We start from the raw sequence: 15,749 nt of genomic DNA on the forward strand, positions 1-15,749 counted from the left end.
CCCCTACAAACGTTCTTAGAACTAGCAACAATGACCCTGCCTTAGCCAAGCATATACGAATGGCAGTATTAGTGTGAAAAAGGGCAAGAAGCTGGACCAACTTTCTTGGAACATTCATTCCAAGTAGTTTATGCCAGAGCCTAGATCTGATAACACCATTGAATGCGCTTGACATATCAAGGGATGCCATAAATATTTCCTCAACGTGTGAGTGTTGCACGTGGTGTTTTAAGTGGGCCATAATGGTAGCGTTAAGGGAGGTCACCAGATCCTGCCTAAATCAGACCTGGAATGGACTCAAATGTTTAGACTTTTTTACTACTAGGTTTAGATCCCTCAAAAGAAGAATAGCAAAGACTTTGCTGATAGCATCTATCAGGGCGATCAACCTATAGTTATTACGGTTTAGTACACACCCCCTTTTTCAAGATGGGTAGAATAATAGATTGGGACCAGGAAGATGGAATTGAATGTGTCAAGAATATTTGGTAGAACATAGGTTTCAATAGATCTGACCAGGTTCGCGGTGACTCCTTCAGGACAAATGACGGAATGCTATCTGGTTCCGGGGGGTGAGACGGTTTGAGTGTGCTAATGGCCCAGGAGATGTCTTCTGTCCCATGGACAGGTGCCCTCCACAACAGGACCCAGTTTGGCACCACCAGTACCGCTAAAGTTGTCCGGCAAAGAATATTTCCCATCATAATAATCAACCCAGGTTTGCTCCTGTATTGGGCAATCCATGCCCTTGTCTTTGGGGCACAGGGTCTGATTGATGATGGACCAAAATGTAATATCCTTGCCCTTACATAAGTATTGTAACGTAGCCTGGTGGTTCCGAAGGTAGAATTCCATCCTCAATTATGTCACCAAATTCTTATTGTGATTAGCAGATTTTTGTTTTAGCGGCCAGATAATCAGAAGCATCAAGGGACTGCTTTTTTAGAAAAGCCAACTTCCTGCGTAAGGATCTTTGACTTCAAAATTCTGTCGTCACCCAAATAGAAAGTGGTCCCACGGGTAACAGAGGGACATTCTCGTGTGACTTTGTTAATAAAAGCAAAAATAGTGTTATATTGAGAATTAGAATAACCTTCACTCATGCCCTGGTGGAGGGAGGAAAATCTCAAAGTTGGACAAGAAGATGATTCAAATTGGCAACCATCTTTCTGTTCCATTTAAGTAAAATCCCCCTCCTAGTCACAGAAAGCCCCACCAGATCAGATCGAACGTCAAAGATAGGGAAAGGAAGGGTCAGGAAGAAGGATAAAGTAAGCGATCACCCAAGCCAATTTTGTGATTCAAATAGGCGCAATTGGCCCTCAGGCCATTTGAGATGTAAAAGTAATCAATCCTAGATTTTCTATCACCTCTTTTCCATGTATACCGAGGGAAATAGGAGAATGGGCAACAGTCCAACAGGGACATGTCCCATTCCAAAAGAAAGATCCCAACGCATGCCTCGCAGGACATTGTGATGACAGTAAGTAGGAGTGACGTTTACATCATTCAACAAAGCACCCTCTGCGCAGTAGGAATTGAAGTCACCTCCCAAGTTTATTCTATTGCCAAATCCCATTATATACCAAGCTTGAAATATCTCAATCAAACACTCCTGTATTGTCTGACACAACACTCGCAGGATTCCAATAGAAGTTCACCAGTATTACCAGCAACTGACCTGTACCCAAATTGAACTTCATCGCCAACACCCATTCATTGCTAAAAATCGATTCCCATTTAATCCCAAGATTACAATCAATAGCTACTGCAAGGCCCCCTCTCTGTCGACCCATGGACCCTCTTACTGTCATGCTCGTGATAGTATGGAAGCCCTGGAGTGTAAAGTGTGATTGAAGCATAGTCTCTTGGGACACAAATGCGAGGGGATCCCCCCCCCCCATCAATGGATTTGTCCAGAGGTTTTTAAGGTTCACACCTCCACATGTGTTCCAAGAAAACACCTCTACCTTAATGTTGTCATGGATGCCCCGAACCTGGTCTAATGTCCTCAAACGTTTTCAGGGCTGGTTGTATCCATGGCCAATCCTGTATTGTTACCAAGGAGATTAGAAATTAGAGACACCACGTCCCCATGATCCCTTGAAGCAATATCATTGGAGACCCTAGACACCTCTTTTGGTGTTAAGTCTATAGGTTTAGAGGCTAGGAAGGTTTTAGCATCCATAGTGCTTTTCAATCCAACTAGTTAATAACCTAGAAACAGCAGGTTTTCCCTCTGGCCCCACACCATATTGGCCACTATTTCTGAATGGAAATAGCCGACCATACAGTGATTATCCATGATAGGCAAATGACATGGCATCAATATCATCTGTAGTAATAGATCTCAAAAGAGGGATCTTTTAGAAAATAGATAGTACAATTGATCTATTAAGCCCAGATTGTTTTCCAGACATATTGTTGATATCTCAGCCTACAATTTTAGTAGCAGATTGAGGAAGGATATATGGGTACAGCGACATCGACCTGATAACTGCTCTTGGGTGCCCAACGTTTCCTGGGAGTTATAGGGACCATTGTCCTTTGATCGGGTACTCATCAATGAACACTACGACCCACCTCTTGAGTAACAGGGAACCCTCACCCACCCCCATTGGCCGACAAGTTCACCATAATCTGTGAGCATGTTCATATTCAAGCGTGCGTGGTGCTAATGATCTTACCGAAAGCAGTGATCTTAGTCTGCTTAGTCTGGGCATGCTCAGTCTCTGCCACTGCACATCCTGTAGAAACACTAGGGGACACATCAGTCCCCTATTCATCACCCGTAGGCAATACAGTATGGTTATCGTTAGCATCAATTTGCTCTTTTGGGCGTACTGACCCTTGTACCCAGTCCCTGACATGAATAATGCCAGTAGGTTTGTCATTCCCTGATATTTGGCGGATAGCTTTTAGATTTGAGTCCCACCCTTTAAGCCTAACAGAAGGCATATTTTTAGTTTTGGTTATGTGGTTCTGCTTGTTCTCGCATTTTTTGCCCCTACCTGGAGATCTAGGTAAATCATTGAGATTTTCGCAGTTAGTTGTTATAGGAGTTATATCACATGTTGGGACTTTTGTGCAGGGTTACTTCTGCAGATTGTACAAGCACACCGCAGCCTCCACTAAAGCCGACGACTATCCGGAGTATCTATAATTTGCACATCCCGTTGATTGTCAGTACTGCCAGACTCTACAAAGTATGTAATGACAACCTTTAACTTGCCCGCCAAGGCCTCACTTAAATCCTTTACAGTATTACACTGGATATTCTCCATTGTAGAGAGCTGTCCACGAATTAGAGTGACCGTGGCATCAAGTTTAGTGAGTCTTTCAATATGCTCATCTGGCAATTCCTGATCATGCTTTGTTCGCACAGTGTGAGGGACCATTCCCCTTCCAAATCCCTCCAAAAATGTAATTTGTTCCATCAGTTCGTTGAACGCTGTTTGTTGACCCATTAACACCCCCGCCCCAGGTTATCCTGCGTATCAGCCAATCTCTTTAAAGCAAGATTAAGGCTAATATGCAGGTTGGATAAATGTGGTGGTACTAGATGTCGTGCCCCCAAAGAACCGCTATGTAAAGTATGGTTTGTAGTTGGCTGCGAGTTAGAACATTTCCTAGAAGTAGAGGCCAACATCCTAAGAGGTACATTTAGAGCTCCATGCTCAGTGGTGGACTCAAGCCGAGCCAGGGACAAGTTTAAACAACCTACCCTCTCCTCAGGTGCACTCTAAATATCAGTAATTAATGCCTGGTTCAACATAGCTTCCTGTACCTTATTGCCAGAATCAGCCTGTCCCTGATCTTGTGCTATAGGTATTGTATACACCAACCGTCCAGTCCCTTTACTCATGTGGCCCCCCAAACTAGGCAAGCCTAAACTGATGTTACAGGACCAATCCCCCTTCGCCCAAACCCAAAGATGAATGCTAGTGCTTAGGTCCTTCAAGAACATCAGCACCGGACATCCGCCTGTGGTCACTTGTAGTAAGTGACTCATCCAAAATTGAGGGCATATCTAAATCAATGATATCCTTTAGAAGCTCCCTAGTTGCAGTTGCCACTCGGTGAAAGGAGTCCTCCATACAGAAACTCCCCCATTCCAACACATGTGCTTCTACCTCCACATTCTCCCTCCCAGCACCCCCATGACTAAGGAAATGGAGGACCGTGGACCCATCCATCTCTGACAGTCGTTGGGGTCCAGACAGGGATTCTTCACAGGACTTGCCAAATACAAAGGCATTGGGTACACGCGATGTAGAAGCAGGGGAGGGGACTATTGAATCACTAAGCAAACTGCCAGTTTCCTTGCTTTTACACAAATACAGGCAATGGTTAGGACCTGAAGTTCCAATGTCATTGATAGGCTGTCCTGTATGCTGTGGAGTCGAAGCATGGAATCATATCACCTTCCTAGTAGCTAGTATAGGTGGTGCTGGATAAACATTTGTGTCAACATTTGTGTAAACACTTGGCGTCTCAATTCTGTAGCATCCCCATCAGTGTGTGTGTTCTCCGCTGTTTGTAAATAATTTTTGGTCGAAAATAAATGAACTCTTGGATACCCCCTCATTGCCATTAGTTATTAGCCTATTGGTTGGTAGTAATGCACCTTCCCCCAATCGGGACTCCCTGCCCTGGCCAGAGCCACTCTTAAGAGTCGACATTCTAAATTTGGGAAATTTTTTGACATTCTAAAAAGGCCCAGGGGACAGAGGAATTACCTGAAACCAACACAAATAAAGATTTCAGGGTACGTAGTAGACGTAGCACTAGTGCAGATAGATTGCTAAATAAAAATGATTAGATGTAATAACAATTGCATAGGCCGGAGTGGCTCAAAGGCACAGAGCCCACAGTCACCGCCCGGCTACAGTGGAAAAGGTAGTCTGCACAAACAAAGTCACTGCAACAAAGACAGTATACTTGACAAGCACAAGCAAATCCACGTAACAATGTCTCCCTTTGTATGTAGAGACGTGAAAGTGTTGTAAGAACGCACGCGTGACAGTTATTCAGTTATTCAATAATTCAAGGATTCAGTTCCCGTATAGAAAGTAAGTCCGCTGAAACACACATGTGAGGAAACCAAGAGTCAAGTTAAGATGCAACAGCAGCCACAATACTAACTTACGTGGAATGGAGGGGCAGTAGAGCAATCACAAGCAAACAAATATCTGACCCGCACGCTGTAGTTGACCGAGTAGACTGCGGGCAGCAAGCGGCAGACATGCACAGACTGCTCTGACTGCTTAGTGAATCCAACTCGCCCAACTCCGCTCTGCAGTCCTCGGCAGTTTTGTTAGTGCAGCTCCTCCCTTCACAGTAGACACAGAAAAAATACACGCCGACTGCTCTGACTGCTTAGTCAATCTAACTCGCCGAACTCCCACGGAATGTTTGCAATAGATTCCTGGGTTAGGGACGGGGACGTGGTTATGTCCTTTTATTACCAGGACGATAGCCCCCGATTTGTCACAGAGCCCAGCACAGATTGAAGCAGTTTATAGGCGCTTTGTGACAATCTATCAAGAAGATTACATGAAACTCCCGTCAACAGCCCTACAACTGAGATATTCAGTAATGCTCCCTCCCTGCTCTCTTCAAGGAGTATCAGTTTGGCAGATATTATGGGCCATACAAAGACAAAGCTGATCTCTGGAAGTTTGTCTTGCTGGAGTGGCATTCCTTCCTAAGGCCCGAACACCAGCTAGCCCAGCAGTCCTTCAAATCTCATCCCGAGCCAGAGCTTTCACCTGCACGGACAAGATTTGCGCAAGCTGACTGAATGTTTCATTTATTATGAGCTCCATGCAGAAACATCCATCTCACATCCTGTGGAAAAGCTGTCCAAATGGGAATATATTTCTTGGGATTTACAGACATTTGTTTGTTAGGGTGAGTACTGAGACAAATGAAAATAGCCCAATTTACAATATCAAGAGTTGTATACTGAATCACGGGCTTAGAGAGAGACAGACACACACATACACTTTTGACATTTCCTGTCCTGTGGGGAGTCAAGCAGCTGAGAGGATGTAGGAGTGGCAGGACCCAGGTTTTAGATCCATGTGGGTGTGCATTTGTGAAATTAAGCCCCTGAAAGCTCACCCCAGAGAGAACATAACCCGCTAGGGAAGAAAGGCCCAAGTCGATCTTGTAAGGAAAACAAGTTTTAATCTCATTCACAGATGAGAGCAGCAGAAAAGAGCTCTGCTGCCCATAACGTGTCATGATGCCCGCTCCGGGGAGCCGGTTCAAGCCCGGCGTCCCCGAAAGCGGACATCCAGTCCTCAAGGAAGGACCCAGCAACCCCATATAGGGGCCCTTTGGACAGTGTCCTGGCGCCTAGCTCATAAAAGACATCACTCCTGGCGCCATAGGCGCCAGGCTCATTATGGAAATGCTTGGGTGCACTTACCTGATGCAGACCATGCTGCAGGATCCCGGCCTCCTTGAGGCCTGAAAGGAACTACTTTACCTGTGGGACTAATTTACCATCCGGGCGTGGTCGGGGAAGGATACATACCTGGAACTTCTTCCAAGGCTATTTAAACCCCACCCGAACAGCCACACGTGCTTCGCGTTGTTCTGCATCTAGCAGCTGGACGCTCACCGTGTCTGCTCCTGCATCCTGACTTCTGCCACGCCTGCCAGCATCCTGGATCACCTGCAAAGGAAGAGAAGAAGAGAACAGAAGAAGGAAAAGTCCTTACCTGCTAAATCTGCATCCCGGAGACATCTCGCCGACAATCCTGAAAAGGAAGAATTTAATTTAAAAGCTCATCGCGTCGATCTCTGCAGCGCCGCATTCCACTCACCTTTACAGGGTGCCTCCATGTTCATCAGCGATCACCCGGATTCGCAGTCACGCCCCAGCGCCTAGGGAGAAAAACACCAGAACAAAAGGTGAGAGAGAGAAGGGAATAAGGAAAGCTAAATCTCCATGTTAAGACTTACCTGTTGATTCATTCCCTCTTCATTTCGGGTCAGCGCCGCATCCTGGCATTTCCGGACCCCGGCCCCTAAGGGGAAAAAGAGACATCAGCGTTAACGAGCGAATGAAAAGACATTACCAAAAAACGCTCATTAAAGACTCACCTGATTTCTACAAGGATTTCACCTCTCATCTCGGGTCGGTGCCTGTTCCCCGGCATTCCGTACCCCGGCCCCTATGGGGAAAAAGACACTAGCATTAGTACATTAATGCATGGACACAAGGGGAACCTCTTATCAAAAAACTTACCTGGAAGCCAAGCAAGTTTGGTTCTCACCAATCCGAAAATCCAGTGAAGTAGCTGGATACCAACGCGCCCCTGCATCAGAAGCAGGATGGAGAGCTCGTCCTTCCAGACCCTAAGGTGAGACGCTACGAGAAATCACAGAAGGGTTTCAAGGAGAGTGAGAGGGGAAAGTGGGAGGCTGATTGCATTACCCCGCAGACAGTTAATCCCCTATTTTCGCCTACAGAAGGATACTTCTGCGAGCCAGACAAGCCAGATTTGGGGGCCCGGTCCAGTCCGTCTTCCGAACCCTGCGCATCACCTTAGAAGAGGTCACAACAGCGCGAACCAGGCCAGCACCTCCGTGCTAGTCAGGTGAGTGTAACTGTCATGATGCCTACCTCCAAGGAGCCAGGTCCGACCCAGCAACCCCAGAGGCAGGCATCATTTCCCCCAGGGGAGTGCCAGCGGGCCCAAGCTGGGGCCCTTTGGACGCAGTCCTGGCGCCTTAGGCGCCAGGCTCATGTTGGACCTCTGTCCTGGCGCCTTAGGCGCCAGGCTCATAAAGCTAGACATGTGTTCAAGTGTTTTAATGTGCACTTACCTGATGCAGACCATGCTGCCCCATCCAGGCCCTCTTGAGGCCTGAATAGGAACTACTTTACCTGTGGGACTACTTTCCACCCGGGTGTGGTCGGGGAAGGATACATACCTGATCGGAGGAAGGATACACACTTGGAACTTCTTCCAAAGCTATTTAAACCACACCCGATCAGCAACTCACGCTTTGCGTTGTTCTGCTCCTCGTAGCTGGACGCTCACAGTGTCAGCTCCTGCATCTGGACTTCAGCCACGCCTGTCAGCATCCTGGGTCACCTGCAAAGGGAGACAAGAGACCTACCAGCTAATCTGCACCACGGAGACATCACCGACGAACCTGAAAGGGAAGACATCATTTTTAAAAGCATTTCGTTACGATCGCTGCAGCGCTGCATTTCACTCACCTTTCCTGGGTTCCTCCATCTTCAGCAGCGATCATCCGGATACACAGCCACTTCCCAGAGCCTAGAGAAAAAGACAAGAATAAGAGGTGAGAGAAGGAAGGGAATAGGAAAAGCTCAGTTTCCTTCTAAGACTTACCTGTTGGGTCATTCCCATTTCATTTCGGGTCTTGCTGCTTCCAAGCAGGACCCCGGCCCCTATGGGGAGAAAAGACAAAGACATTAGATGAGCGAATGCAAAAACATTACCTGAGCGCTCATCTAGGACTTACCAGATCTTTACTGGAACTACACGTTTCACTTCGGGTCAGCGCCATATCTCCGGCATTCCGAACCCCGGCCCCTATGGGGAAAAAAGACATCAACATCAGCGTTTTGTTGCAAGAAGTCTCCAAAGAAATCTTCATTCATCACCTGAAAAAAGACAATGAACATTATTATTTAAAGCTTGAACTTTTGAACTTGCAACAGAACTTTTACAGCGCCTTACCAGTATAATCAAGCTTACCTGAACTCCCATCCAACCTCAATCCAGTGAAGTAACTGGGTTCAACGTGCCCCTGCGTCAGAAGCAGGATGGAGAGCTCGTCCTTTCAGACCCTAAGGTGAGACTTCACGGGGAATCGTGGCAGGGTATCGTGGAGGGTTGGAAGAGAGTGGGAGGCTTGAGCATAACTTAGTCAGTAGGTAATACTCCCTTTTCACGCACAGGGGAATATTCTGTCCATCTTCAGAGTCCTGCGCTTCACCATTGAAGAAGCATCAGCACTCGAAGCCAGACCTGCACCTCCGTGGGAATCAGGTGAGCGTTACAGTAACAGAACGTTCTGCCAAAGAGAGGTACAAGCAGAAGCTCTTAAAGCAAAATATCATCATAAATGACACCATACATAAAGTGAAAACCTGTGCGGCTGATTGGATTGGACATACACGTGCTGCTTCTATCCATATGGGATGGCAGTTTAATGGTCCCAGACCAGTCCGTCTATCTTCCATCACGTGGGGGTTTCGGGGGTCATCTTCTCATGAAGAAGGTCGGGCAACAAATTAATTATACTCCTACTGTACAGCTTGTTTATCATTCATACCGTACACTGGGCAGCGTCAAAACAGACAGAGGAAGTTCCAGGCCACTCTAACCTTCACCCGCACATTTCACTCACTCACTCCCTTCCTCCCTCCTTCCCTCCCTCCCTCCACGCCATCCGGCTCCAAGGTCTCTGCCTTCGTTTTGAACTATAATGTATACCTCCCAGCACCTTCCAATACAAATCCCAAGACTGTCGCTGTTTCGATACATGCTATCCATCCTCTCAGGACATTTCAGGACTTGTTTCTTTGATGGTCAAAGGACATCTGGCGTCATGGAATTAAGGGATTTTAGGGTTCAGTCAGTTATATGGGCTATTACTTGTGGTCACTCGGGAATGGGCCGGGTCGTGCTTTGGCCACAATGAGATAACATGCCCACCAGGCGCCGGCCTCTAATCAGGGCCTTGTAGGGCACATTCCTTTTGGAACACTTTCAAGAATAATGGACAGTGTGCAGGGTGGGGGCATGAACTGTCCTCATGGGGACCCGGCCGTGACTGGAGATTTGTGTTGCCTCATGGATTTGGGCAAGCCCTTGCTTCTACCTAGGAATAATTTCTATGCAAAATAGATATGTTGCCCGTACCTTAGGTCGCACGATATGAATATGCTAGAATTGATGATATTAGCATGGGGTCCCACTGGATGGAAAAGCACCCCTTTTACTGGCCCTCCCCCCTTCATTACAGTGCCTCAAATACATGTGGGAGGAGGGGGAGGGCACTCGTGCTATTCTGTCCTTGCTGTATGTTACCAGTCCTTTCACCAAGTAAGGTAGTGTGTGGTCCTGCCAGGTATTATTGACATATTTTTGCCCCTTCACCATCAGATAAGGTAACTCCACACACTTGATGTTTCTTTGGTCCGCTGGACACTTTACAAAATCTGGGCCCACCATTTGCAATTCCACCCTGTGTGCCTGGACCGATCCTTTTATTCTGCATAGGGCAAGATGAACCATGCATTGTGCCTCTACAATTGGGACTTCTTGTGTTACTAACACCTTGGGAGCCCCTGACGCGTGCGGAATGAGTGAACACACAACAGTTCCCACTTACAGAATTTCTCCCCACACCACTCATATCAGAATAGCAAGAATTTGAGAATTCTGGGTGCTGAATATCCCCAATCACATCAAAACCCAACCCTTGATATGGGTCATACTTTTGTCGTACTTCTAATTTCATTCGACTATACACATTATCTAAGATATTCGCTTTAGTAATACGGTCAGAAATACCACTGTATCCTTTCATAGTGGTAGACAATCCCCTGTTTATTGTAACCAACGTTTCCCCCATTCTTCCCCTTAATAGGAATATACTCCCAGTAGTATTAGCAATATCACATACAACCCTCCAGCATGTGCTAACCAACAATAATAGATATATTTCCATAGCCTTTGATTTGCAACTCTACACCTCGGACTCCTACAACCTTTGTACACGAGCTGCGTCCATCTTCCTTTTACCTGCAATAGAAACACAGATGTCCTGGACAACACAAAAAGGGAGGGATGTACAAGATGTACACTATACAAGACAGAGGAGAGAGAGGGAGACAGAGGGGGAGACAGGAAGAAAGGGAAAGAGAAAGAAAGAGAAGGAGAGAAAGAGGGAGAGAGAAAGCATGGCGGTAGCTACTGAACTTTGGCCTGCCACTTAAAGTGCCACCACACCTGTATCTCCTTCGAGCGGACCGGTAAGGTGCTCGGGTACAGATAGCGTAACCCCTGTTTTACAGACAACTGATGCACCACTGTATCTTCAGAGAGGTGGACCTAGTAACGCAGCTCTGCCATTTTAACAGCGACGGGAGTGTAAAAGACCACCTCATTTGGTCGTTGGATTGTTCCAGCGGCAAACAAAGTTGCGGACGTAGACATAATCCCCTGGCAGCAGTGGTTTAGCTGCTCAGGGTCTGTTCCGTTGTCTGTGCAGCATCAGACGTCCCTGTAGTCACGGTTCCGGGAGGTGCAATCTATCGGGAGACCTATTTAGTGGCCCGAGTTAGTGTCGTCAAATAATCCCTGAATTCCTGTCCTAACACTGCTGCAGTCCTATGCGCATCAGAAACCCTTCTCGCAGGGGACACAGGGGTATGCATGCACCAACCAGAAACCACCTCATGAGGCGACAGGTGATGGTCTTTACTTGGCAGCGTGCATAAGCTAAAAAGGGTCAGGGGCAGACGAAACATCCAATTTCTCTTCAATGTGGTGCACAATTTAGATAACTTACTCTTGCAGAGTCCATTTATACACTTCACAACGTCATTGTCCTGCGGGTGATGCATTGAACACATCCGATAACCAATACCCAGCAGTGCTGTGACATGCTGGAATACTGCATTGAAGAAATGTGTGCCGTTGTCCGATTTCAAAACCTTGCACGCACCCCAGCGGGAGAACACTTCCCACACCAGAAGCCTTGCCGCACACTTGGCATCTGGGTGCGCACATGGCCTTGCTTCCACCCACCTTGAGACGGGACAGACTACCACAATAAAGTACCTTGATCCATTACACCGTCCCCCCATGTCGGCATAGTCTATGTGTAACTCAAGGAACGGCCCAATAGGGCAGGGTAATGTGCCCCGTAATTACATAGTGTAATTCCTGTGCCAAAACTTTGACATGTGATAAAATGAACGACCATATCAGTGATGCTCTCCTGGATATTTGGTGTGAAGCAATCCTCCTGTATGTCTGCAGCTATGTGTTGTTTCGAGCTATGAGATGGGTAGTGCAATTGTTCAAATGCTACCGCCAGCAATTCCCGGGGCATAACCGTCTTCCCAGAGCTCTCCTGCCTCCACAATAGATCTGTCAGAGTCTGCTTACATCCTTTCCGTAACCACAACTCCTTCTCCCACTCAGGCGCCCTCCCTTGAGGCTCAATAATCTGGGAAACAGGCAATGTGGTGTAAGGCATTGGACGCTCGTCTGTCGGTGGGGCAGTCATAACATATTCAGTGGATGTCTCACTAAACTGAGATGCCGCCATTGGCTGCTGCATCAGCGGCTGCCTTCCCCCTCGAGATTTTGTTGGTCCCCTGGGTATGGGCGGCGCACTTGACTACCGACACAACAGATGGCTGTGATAACGCTTCTATCAACATCTCTAGCAGCACAGCATGCTGTACCGGATATCCATCCGCCCTCCTGAACCCCCTCTTCCAATGGGAGAGACCTGCTTGTACCATTGTAACGTACACTGGGTCGGAATATATTGTAAGATGACACCCTTGTGACACTCTCAGTGTTTGGATGAGTGCCACGAGTTCTGCCGCTTGTGCGGAATAGTGTGTAGGAAAACTCTTCATAACCACTGTCTTGTACTCCCTTCCCTCAAGTCGCCCCACTGCTGCCCTGTCCGCCTCTGCCAAACAGCCTGATCAATCGTGGACAACCCGTCAATAAAAGTACCATACCCTCTGTCAAAGCACGATCCCTTGCTTTGGGAGTGTCATCCTCCTCCCCCTCATATGTGGCACAGTTGTGTACTGTCAAGTCCTCTGCCATCGGCAAGTCTGTTAAAAAGTGACAGGATTCATGCTCTTACACCTTAACAAGTGAATCTGAGGTTTTGAGATTATAATCTCATATACCGATGACCTTTGCATAGTTAGGATAGAGTTCAACCTCTCCAAAATAGCAAACAAAGAATGTTCAACATACAACGTTACTGAACACCCCATCACAATTATGGGACTTTTCTCTATAGCAAAGGCAGCAGTTGCTAATGCTTGTTCGCACGCGAACTGCCCTTGCATAACTGCATTCAAGCTAACACTATAATAGGCCAATGGCTTATGGCCCATAGTGCTCTTCTGTGTGAATACTGCTGTCATAAGTTGACCATCAGAATACGAAAACAAATACAAATAAAATTCCTGTGTATAATCCGGATTGGCCAGTACAGGTGCCGAGCTGATCACTTCTTTTAAATCAAATTGGTTAATCATTTCTGCTATGCCCAACTTTGTCTCCTGTGCTTCCCTTAAGGCCTGCAAAAGTGGCCTGGTGTATGCCACGTAGTCTAGGATCCAGGCCCTGCAGTAACTGCACAGGCCCAGGAACATCTGCATCTCCTTAACTGAGGTGGATCTGGGGGTGGCGCGTAGCGATGCTGCCCTGTCAGGTAATATCCTCTTCCCATTCACTTATATAAACTGGCCCAAATAAATTACTTCCTGCTGGCAATATTGCAATTTGGCCTTGTCAACTTTGTACCCTTTATAAACTAGTAATTGTAGCAATGCTACTGAGTCTCTTTCAGCAATGCTGTTCATTGTCACTACACACTAGCAGGTCATCTACGTACTGAATAATTGTGCTTGGTACCTGAATATTCCCTAAATCAGCATGCAGTATTCTGTTAAACATACTTGGGCTCTCACAGTACTCTTGAGGTAATCTAGTATTCATAAACCTCATCTGTTCCTGCGTAAATGCTGTAAGGTACCTCAACTCTGGATGAAGTGGAATCGAGAAGAATGCATTTTTCAAATCTACCAGTGAAATATGTAGCCTCCTTGGGGATGCTGCATAGAATCATTGCAGGATTTGGAACCACTGGAAACTCTTTCTGTACCACATCATTTATGGGCACAAGTCTTGGATCAATCTCCAATTGCTCCCCGTTGATTTTTTGACCGGACAGATTGCCGTATTACACAGGAACATAGATGGCATGATAATCCCCTGGTACAGGAGAGCCTGTATTGTCTTTCTGATGCCTTCCTTCACCTCTCTTGACAGTGGATATTATCTTACCCGGAGCAGCACCGCACATGGTTTTATGGTTATATGCACAGGTTTTACATCTTTCAACAACCCTACATCATGTGGATCCGTAGTCCACAACTGCAGGGGTACGTGCCGTAAATCGTCTTTGAAAATTGGGGATGAAGTTACTACTGTCATTAAGCAACTGTAGGGGAGGACTGGCCGCGAGGCCCTCCTCACCTGCAGCCTTCTCCCCAGGTGAGGACCATGACTCGGTGGCCGTCCCCTCATGCCACCCGGGCCCAGGTGGAGGAGGGGTCACCCGCCGACGACATTGCCCACACATATCCGTTCCCTGCATATACCCAAATTCAGTTAGGCCTAGAAGCCATCTTGTTTAGCAAACATGGCGTGAGTTCAGCACACTGTAACGAGGCCCCCACCTTTGGAGGACCTTTCATGCATCTCTGCCGCCGCAGTAGCCCTGGTAGATCCGCTGCGAGCGCGTTCCCATGAGAAAGTCGGATATGAGCTAACCCGAGATGCTAACACTGTAACATTATTCTCATCCACAATGTAATATCGCACCCTGCATGACCTGGTCCGCGAGGCCGGGGTGACGGGAAAAAAGCTGAAGCATCACTATCTGAAGAAAGTAGAAAATAATTCAAGTATTGGTATTAACGAACTACCTCGGTTTAAACAGATCCTGTAAACTGTGAATAAACCATAAAGATGTAACGTTACATGATACCACCCCAGGTCTGGACTAGTGCTGCTACAACCACAGAGAAAGATGTCGACCAAAATGTATAGCCTTTACTTACTCATATATGTTTTCTTAATCACCTAAAGCAGCGAGCATCAATTTCTGTAGGCCATAACCTAGAACGACCTCGTGTAACGTTTAATGTACATAAAATAATCACATCATGTAGTAAATATAATGTTAGGTAACGAAAAGGTACTCGGACCGACTGTATTAAAGAAATGTGTAACGAAATGGAAATATATATGTGTGTTTAAATAACATCAAAATAAGGCGGAACGTTATAAAAGTTCTGCATTTAAAAGTTAGCAACGCACGAGGAAAAAACCTTTGTGAGTATATGCAAGGCCATTCTCCCTCCCACCCTGCCAAGCCTGCCAGATAAGGAAGCTAAGGCCTGTGCCGCGCTCCCTCACCTCCCCCAACCAAGCTGGAGCCGCTTCAGAGAGTCAGAGGCCCCGGTACCGCACCCAAGGCCACAGCCCACCACCTGTGTTATTTACAGCACGGTAATAAACCCACGTTTTGAATCCACTGATCTACCAGCACCCTCTCGTAAAGTCCACAACCCTCCCCCTAGACCACCCCAAGAACGACCCCCATCACTGGGACAAGACACAGAGACCCATTTATATAATAACTTCTAACGCGGCAGACAGGCATGTACCAGTCGGCTCAGGCCCCAGAACTCAGCCCCTCGACCTAAAATACCGGTCAATAGGACACAGGTAAATCTCACCCTAACCGACAATCACCGGACCTCTCAAGAGGTGCATTCCTCATGCGTTGCGTTTATTGTATAAGACAAACTGCCGATGAACTTAGATGTCGTTTCTTGAATAACTGCAGTGTGCATGGCCTAGGGCAAACGAGTCAGGAGAGGTATTCATCTTTGTCACAGGCTGCCCCAGCATACCAAC

General features: G+C 46.9%; 1 protein-coding gene across 1 annotated transcript in view; it reads right to left on the reverse strand.

Moving 5' to 3' along the window:
- The window catches only part of TMEM53 (transmembrane protein 53), a 195,811-nt gene that overhangs the window by 53,565 nt on the left and 126,497 nt on the right, over positions 1-15,749 (reverse strand). The window lies entirely within an intron of this gene.

Source organism: Ambystoma mexicanum, chromosome 1q (genome assembly GCF_040938575.1).
Source record: "Ambystoma mexicanum isolate Mex_15411 chromosome 1q, UKY_AmexF1_1, whole genome shotgun sequence".
Lineage (NCBI taxonomy): Eukaryota > Metazoa > Chordata > Amphibia > Caudata > Ambystomatidae > Ambystoma > Ambystoma mexicanum.